Below are 9,496 nucleotides of genomic sequence, written 5' to 3'. Positions count from 1 at the left end.
ACCAAAGCTTCACTCTCAAACTGCACAAAGGAGCTCCAAAACATGCTGTTTTCTCCCAAGAACAATTGGTCCATGTGCAGAGAGACCATGACCACAGAACTGACTGTTTGTCTCCATTTCCTGTGGGCAGCTGGGGAAAAAAGGGCTTTTTTGGAATGCCAGCCTTGGGATTGATTTTGAATTATGTTGTTTTGTGCTGTCTTTCACCCTCAACACCCATGACTGCAACTGAAAAATTCACCAGTTTAGCTTTTCCTTTACTTTCCATAGAGTAACATCCATAACCAGGGTATATATTTAATTAATTATTTTATTAATGTATTTACATTATTTAATTAATAAATTTATTATTATTATTATTATTATTATTATTATTATTATTATTAAATTATTTATTATATTAGATAATATGTTTTAATTATAGCATGTGTTTATTTTATTCATTATAATACATTGTATATATTATTATTTCCTTTTTAAAAATACAATTATATAAAATAAAATAAAACAGTTTAACTGTCCATAACCCTACTTTATTCTCTTCCTTTAGACTTTTCTTCGAGATGGGCGAAGGGAGAGCACTGTAAGCAACCTCTACATTTCAGCCTCCAACATTGAAACCGGGCAGATCATCATCTGTCGGGCGTCCAACAAGGCTTTTACTTACACAAAGTCAGCATTTTTCTCTCTCTTTCTTTTTGAGTCACGCTTGCATTTCACAGAATTAAAAACTCCTGAATACATTGTGATACTAATCTAAGAGCGCTTACATTTACTGTATTAATTGGAGAATTGTCTGCTGGATTCTCATAATTAATGTAGATTGGCTGTTTCTGAGAATGATATGGAGCCATCATTTGCGTTGTGAAAATTTGCAAATCCTCTTGCGATAAATAAAACATTTCTGGTATTGCTCACAATACAAAATTATAAAGCACAAAAACTCCCCACAATGTTGCTTCTGGTAACCCTTGAAATTGTAAACTCTATTCAGTTTGAAATAGATCAAATCAAGTTTTCCCCTTTAAATATTCTGCTTCAAAAAACAAAATAAAATAAATAAATCACATTGACTTTAAATTGTTCACATCTCAACTACTCATTCTCTTTTTTTTTTTTTTTTTTTTTTTTTTTTCTGTCCGGACGTTTAGAAGAAATCTCTTCTCTAGAAGTTTCAGAGAACAATACCGTCTACTTGCATTGCTCAAAGCCTTGAACCCTCATCAATAATGTTAACTATGACTAACAAAGCAGAACATGCTATTTAGAGACCCATTACAAGTGACAGATCCATTGTGCTCCATTGCACTTTATGCATGACACAAGAAGCACTTTGTAGTGCAGGGTGAGGCGCTATGTAGCAGAGCAGACATTAAAGTTGATTAACATTTGTTAGTGTTGCACCAGCTTAAATGTTGCTCGGATGTCTTTGTTATGCAAAGCAGTGGACAGCAGATATGGCATCTTTTTTACAATAGTAGTAGTAGTGTTTTGCATAATTTGAGGATTTTTGTTTTTCAGAATTCTCATTTATTTATGTATTATATATATATATATATATATATATCAATACAAAACAAAGAAGATATATCTGAAAATAACATTCATAGATAGGTAGAAAGACAGAGAGATAGATAAATAGATATTTAATGATAATGCAGCCTATTTTTAGGATGTAATTTTCACATTACCTTCTTTGTTTCGCATTGCAGACTATATTGTAATATCACCAAGCAACAGAGTGTGAATACAGACAAAGATACAAAAAACAGTGAAACATTCAGTTGCAAGAAATATTAGTACTAACCGTTGTATAAATTTATTACATTCCCTCCCCTCATTTCTGTGTCTCCCACTCGCTCTACTCCAAATGCTCTGTAGACGCGTAGAGATGCTGAACATTCCACTGCTGTCCAGATCTGCTCCCCATTCCACCGTCTGTGTTTTAATTAAACCACGTGAGAAATCAGACCTACTGTAATTGAACTCAGCCACAGCGCAGAGAAATTTGCCAAGTCTCTGCGCTCTCTAATTTCATTACCCCACTCTCACCACCTCTCCACAGAAAGATGGAAATATTTCAAATGTATCACAGAGACGAGCCGTCGTGTTGCAAAATTCTGCACGGTTGAAAGGAACATCCCTGGGAGAGAGGCAGGTGAATGTGGAACGGGAGCCGTGCAAAGAGGATAATGAGGTTTTCAGAATTACATGCAGTCAGAGGCCCAGTCCGATTTTGAATGACTAAATGAATACCCGTCTGAGTGGGTTACATTTGCATCACCCTCCTGAGCTGGAGCTCTGCAAAGCATGAGATATTAACTCAGAAGAAGGGAACAAATAGAGATGGTGAATGGTAAGCAATGACCGAAAGCTCCCCCTCTGAGCATCAACCACTAGCAGGTGTTTAATGAATAAGTTATGGCGGTATCGGCAGGTGGGATGAAGCTAAGGATACAAACCCGATGCGTAAGAGTATGAGTGTTTCCACCGGTGCATCCTCCAGGCCACAGGGGGGGCTGTGTAGCCATGCAAATCAGTTAATATTGATGAAGGACAGCTGTCTGCTGATAAACAGCGCAGATTATTCAGGGTAAAGAGAACAGCAACACGCAACCGTTCAACTCACCGAGATATTTCCAGTGGAAATGATTTAAGCGTTTAATATAAATAAATGAAGCCAATGCGTAATTACATAGAAAAGTGTGATCTTGCAAGCATTCCCTCACCTGTTCAATTATGAATGTGTTATTTCCCTCACCTGTTCAATTATGAAGGGTGAAGTGAACTTACAGTATGTGAACACAAAAACAATAGTTCTGTCATGACAACTCTCAGAGAGTTTTGCATGGTTATATACATGGCAATGTTAATGTGTTTGGTCTTGGCGGAAAAGATCTGCTACACTTCTGCTGCAGAGCAAGTACCGAGACTTGCTACTGCCAATACATCCACAGACATGCTGCTGTGAGCATGTAGGAAATACTGCTGCTGCACATAGAGCATATATGAAATAACTCCCATGTATAAGATACATAAAGTTAGCAGATCTATACAGGTGGAGCTGGGGAAGGTGGAGGGTTTCTGAAGCGCTGCAACTGCTACGGCAAGCACTAGCCAAGTATTTCAATGTTGAGCAGGGAGCTCATTGGCTGCTGATGTGAAAAGAAACCAATAAGCTGTGCCATGTGATTATGACTATATCAGATTGAGTTAGAACCTATCAGCCTGCGCCATCTAGAGTGTCATGGCATAACTCTTATTTATTTAATTATTTATTTATTTATTTTCTCCTAAAAAAACAAGTTTCCAAAGCAAAGTCCTCCACTTCTGTTTGTTTGGACCAAGGCACTAAGGTTTGGTTGGTTAGCATCTCATACATTTTGTGGTTACCCAGCATGCTTTGCAGATGAGGTCAACTCATACCTGATTACTCACTAGTATGGTAAAAGTGCTAGAAATTGGTTTAGGGGAGGTAGTCATAGTTGGTTGCAGGTTTACATTTCACTTTAATATGGCATATTATGTATGTATATTACAGTTGTTGGGTTGTATAGTGCCAAAAGTAGTGCCAGACTTTTGGGAAATAACACATATTCCAAATTTTAATCCCAGACATATTTGATCATTTCTCAGAAAGAGAGATAAAAGCACACTTTATTATAAACAGTTCAAAATCAAGTGATTTTTATTTTGATTAATAGTATGATAGTAAGTTGCCAGCCACCTCCAGCATTTTTTATAATTTTCACAAAATGTTCATTCCAGAATATGTTGTTGTATGAATATCTGAACATGCAATATGTCAAAAAAAATACAAACAAACAAACAAACAAACAACAACAAAAAATACACAAACATCTGGATCGGATTCAAAACATAGATGGAATAGACTGGCAAAGCTTCACAGTTCTAAACCACTTCCTAGGTTTAATTCGGTAACATTAGGCAGTTTTGATTTAAATGCTTTTTCTTTTCTTTTCACAATATTTTACATATGCATCTGCTTACATATACAGTTGCTTGTTTCTGCTGTTTTGGTTTTTTTTTGCCATGTTTTGATCCAGACATATTAGGCTAAAGTGTACTTCATTTCACAAGTGTAGTAAAATGTAATCTATACAGTGTGTACTACAATCATCATGCTGTCAAGTCACTGTTATCAACAACTCTTCTCCCATGGCCTGAAAATAGGCCTGAGTGCACTTTAAGATCTTGCTTGAAGTAGTAACTCATCCCAATCCATCCTGTTTTTCACCTACTATATAGCAAAGAAAAGTAGGACTAGTTGAACACAGGGATTGAAAGAATCACTTAATGCTCAAAAAGATAATCACTCGTCAGCACCAAGTGAATCACTTAATGAATCTTTTCGGTGAACTGAATCAAACAATTCAAGTCAATGGAAAGAATCAGATCCCCTCATCTAGCTCTTATGGCTCTTCTAGGAAAATAAACAATTATAGATAAAGAACGTATTTGCCACATTCCTTGAAAATCACAATAAACAATGTGTAGGCAAGGAGAGCAGTGCAGTGCCTAGACTCGGCCTTAGCAAGAGTAATGAGAATGAAAAAGAAAAATCAATACGCTTTATTTTACTTTTTTCTCTCTCTTTGTGTATGTGGTGTGCGTGTGTGTGTAGCAGGATCGATGTTGTGAGTGCAGTGCGGTGAACATGTTGCCATGTACCCTACACAGGCTGAGACACAGAACAGACAGAGAATCGATGGTTGACCCCAGGTGAATGACAGATATTCTTCCCGTCAGCTTGTTTAAAGGAATGACAGAAGGTTAAGATGAGAACCTTAAAGGAAGGAGGGAAGAAGGCAGAGATTAGAATACTCGACAGAGACTTTGATATATTACTTTAGCCAAATGAAACACACTTACTAAAACTGACAGCTCCACTGGATGAGAAAAAGAAAATAAAAAAACAACCCATGAGGGATGTGTGTGCGCACATTTCATCGTGTCCTTCCTCTAATATGCCCACTCTAGCTATTGTCAGTCCTCATTCAGAGTCCGCTAATTGACCACTTGGTTCAATGTGATAATGTCATCGGCAACAAAAGTAATTAAAGGCTTTCTGGATTTTTCCTCAGCTCAGATAATTCTCATTCTGATCAGCGCAGGCCTCTGAGACAGTCGCTAGCTTTAGGTCAAAATGAGGCCTAAATGAGACGAGTCCAAACATTATCCACTGCATTAGTTCACTTCTTAAACTTGTCCAGATCAATGAATTTCCCCTGCCTTTATTTTCCAGTAATCATTTAAAAGCAGGAATTAGATAGACTTCAGAAATTTTGCCAAACATAAGCCCCGCTAGAATAATTTTATGCGAATTAGCATCTAAATATGAAATTTATCAGGAAATCAAAGTGGGCATTTCTTTAAGAGCCTAAACTGAAGAAAAAAATGCATATGGCAATTGCCTTAATGGGCAAAACCCACTGCTCCAGCAAATCCATGTATCTTATTTCACATGCAAAGAAGCCAGGACGGAAAATGCTCAGACAAACATTATGGAGAAAACAAAATTTGACTACAGATAGACAGAATATATTCACAGTATTTTCTGGAAAAATAAATAACGTATAACCTAACCCCTGTACGTCATCGCATCTACTTCAGCTTCATTTTCAAGCTTTCAAAGTTTTTCATCTTGATATTATTTGAACTTTATACCTTAAAATGAATTAGATGCACAGATGGGCTATAATTAGATTAGTTAAGGGAATAACACATTATGTGTTAAGGAATATATGTTTTAGCAATAGATTATTCATTTAGAGATTTTGACAGACAGCTCCATAGGGCAAAAACTGCAAAATGTTTAAATTCATCGCACAGACCCAAACCGCTAGATCAAAAGCACTACACCAGTGTAACCCTTATGAAGTGAGACGAAAGCTAAGCTATAGAGTACCGCATAGTGTACTCAAGTGTTCGGGTTCTGTGGTATTCGAGAAGCGGTTCGACACGGGTTGATCACGAGGGACTATTATGGTTACTCTGCTGCTCATTCTGTTTGGACTGTTGGGTCAGATATATGCAGAGTTCTGGCATGAAACTCTAGATGGCACAGTCCGATAGGTCTAACTCAATCTAACCTAATGACATCATAATCACATGGCACAGCTGATTGGTTCTCTCCTGTATCGGTAGCCAATAAGCTCGCTGCTTAACATTCAAATATATGATTCGTGCTTGCAGTAGCAGTTGCAGCTTGCTTCAGAAACCCTCCACCTTCCCCAGCTCCACCTGTATAGATCTGCTACGAGGTGATTCATGTATGCTATATGGGGGTTATTTCATGTATGTTATATTTGCAGCAGCAATATTTCTTACATGCTCAAGGCAGCATGTTGTGGATGTATTGGCAGTAGCAAGTCTCGGTACTTGCTCTGCCGCAGCAGAAGTGTAGCAGATCTATTCCGCTAAGACCAAATACATTAACATTGTCATGTACATTACCATGCCAATCCCTCCGAGAGTTGTCATGACAGAAATGTATATTTTCACTCTGGACTATACATTTGACTCAGATTCCACGATTGTCTGTGGTGATTCTTGTAGTGTTTATTGTATTTGTGTTGTTTTAATGTATATAAACCTACTGTCACAAGCAATCCGTCATCTTCTGAGGCCGGGTTTTCATATCATCAGAAAACATTTTCTACCTTAGGAGGTTGATTTTTAGAAGGTAACTGTCTGAGATGTCGAACAAGAACATGGTTTGTGTAACATTATCAGTATATTATTAGCTGTTTGATAATGTAGTCAAGCCAAAGGATAATGATATCAGTTATGTTATGTGTCTGACATTGTAGAGAGCGATACATAAAGTGTGTTATGATTCTGATGCATGGACTTGTAGAGGACAACATACAGTATAATTTGCACTTCCCATTTCTTCTGAATTAATCAGTTTCTGGTTCAAACAAATATGGATGAGTTAATCTAATTTTGCCACTTGCCTTTGTATAACATTTAATAAAGTTAACTGAGTGAAAGTGGAGCAGGTAGTCTGAGCTGGTGTGATTTAATGGAGGCAGGGACTAATTTGCATATTCATGCTTCCGGGTATACTTAATGAGGTAAGGGTGTAGAATTATGTTCAAGTCATTTTAAGATATTAAGACAGTATTTTATTGGGAAGAAACTTTGAATATGTAATTTTTTGATTATCAAAGATGAGTTTGAAGGCATAACAGTGTGACTGCAGGGGGATTTTAACAGCATACAGTAAATCAGTGGTACATAAAGATGATTAAGTCATGAGTCTTTATATTGTGTGTGGTACATAAAGATGATTAAGTCATGAGTCTTTATATATTGTGTGTGTGTGTGTGTGTTTCTACATTACTTATATTGAAAATACTTGCCAGGAACCGTTACTTACTTTGTCGCCAAATAAACTCACAGAAAAAGGACCTTAATATAGACACATGAGCTGTGTTCACAGACAGTGCAAAAGTTGATGTGAGACCTCAGTGTCAGTGAAACCCGCGCTGTGGCACAGATTCAGTTGAGTTATAAAGAGATTAAATCGCCCTCCTCCCGCTGATACCAGGCCATCAGCTCTCTCTTTCTCACCGAGAACAGCTGGCTACAATGACCCGGGGAGAATGGAAATCAAGCTTTAAGAAAGACAGAGAAGCCATTTTCTTTGGCACCTTCCTCGCAATTCTGGGGAAGTTGGCTGATTGTTCAAAACATCCATCTGCTCTTTGCTTTGAACTTCCGATCAAAAGCTGCCATCTCACCACTGTGCCCCCCAACCCTTTTATTTTATATAATTATTTTTTTAGATCGCTCCTCTCCTCCAATTCCATTGTTTTAGGGGCTGTCATTGTTGAAGCCGTGTTTCAAACCTTCGGACTCTCCCTGCTGATGAAGCTGAGGAATTAGCGGAGCTGCACATTGATGGCCTGTCCCGTTCTGCTCAGGCCGGAGAGACTCATGCATTTATACATCAAAGTGACAAACAGACTTCTTTATTAAGACACTGTCTGTCGATAGATTTGGGGGTCATGGGGAGTCTTAGCGAGCTTCTGCCAGCCTGCCTCTGGAGCCCAGGCCTTTGAGAGATGCTAGTCAGACCTCCAGGGCCAAACATCCATCTAAAAGTGCTTATTTCATTATTTAAGACAGAAAGTTAATGTCACTCTTCAGTTTTGTCATAAGTAGACAACACTTTTGATGGCTTTTGTCTCCCTCAAGGGTCACTCTCAAAAGACTTGAACTGACATCAAAGGCAATCATGATGTGCTTCAAAACAGCTATGGCCAAAATGAATGTTCACATCAAAAACATTGAAAATAATAAGTCACTGAAGGCTTTTCGGTACAATGACTTTATCACAGGAATTGAGTATTCTTAAAGGGATAGTTCACTTAAAAATGATTAATTTGCTGTCAGATTCATTTACAAAATGATTAATTTACTGTGTTCCGTGTTTTGTGAATGTCTGTTGATGTCCACCTTCTCAGCTATGTGTGTTTTCCTGGTTACCTTGTTTCTATTAAAACTTCCTTGTTGATGTACTCCACGTCTCCTCGTTCCTCACTCCGTGCTCCATGCTCCAACACAGTAGCATAAATGACAGAATACCAGACCAAGACAGTAAGCGGCGCCCCTTCTCCCCGTTTTGTTTAAAAGTGTTTTCTTTACAATTGTTTTAATTGATCCCCTGGAGCAGTTATGTTCTATCTATCAAGATGGCCGTCCCCTCGAACTTTACATCAGGGAATTCCCCACCTGCTCCAAGCAGACGTCTTTCGACCGGTGGGTTCTTGTGGACTGTTTCTGGGGTTGTCTGGATGAGGGGATCGCTCAACAGATGCCACTGGCAGGGTCCAGGTGGATCCTGCCCGATTACATCAACCTGGCTCGGTTCGTCTGCGGATCCCGTCTCTACTCTCCGCCAGCCCAGAGGCATCACACCATAGTCCCCTCCATCCTCAGTCAAGCCCATCGGCCGCTCCGATGTCAAGCCCGCCGGCCGCGCCATTCCCAAACCCACCGGCGGTTCCTCAGTAAAGCCCGCCGGCTGCGGCACTCTCCAGCCCGCCGGCCGCGCCGATATCCTCTAACCAGAGGAGAATGAGGAGAAAAGGACTTTCCTCCGTCCTTATCCTAGCCCCAGAGCTCTCTCCAGTGTCGGCTCCAGCCACAGAGGTCGCTCCAGTGACGGCTCCAGCCCCCGAATCCAGCCCAAAGAGGGATCCTGTTCCCAAGTTTAACCCATGGAGGGCTCCTGTTCACCGAGTTTAGCCCAGTGAGGGCTCCTGTCCCCGAGTTTAGCCCAGTGAGGGCTCCTGTCCCCGAGTTTAGCCCAGTGAGGGCTCCTGTCCCCGCGTTTTGCACAGAGAGGGCTCCAGTCCCCGAGTTTAGTCCAAAGAAGGTTTCAGTTCCCAATTTAGGCCTACAGAGGGCCGCTAAAGACTATATTCTCCACAATTAGTTTTTTTTTGGGGGGGGGGGGGGGGGG

This window comes from Sinocyclocheilus anshuiensis, unplaced genomic scaffold (genome assembly GCF_001515605.1).
Source record: "Sinocyclocheilus anshuiensis isolate Anshui unplaced genomic scaffold, SAMN03320099.WGS_v1.1 scaffold2000, whole genome shotgun sequence".
Lineage (NCBI taxonomy): Eukaryota > Metazoa > Chordata > Actinopteri > Cypriniformes > Cyprinidae > Sinocyclocheilus > Sinocyclocheilus anshuiensis.
The sequence above is the reverse complement of the archived record's forward strand: the minus strand, read 5'-3'. Positions refer to the sequence as shown.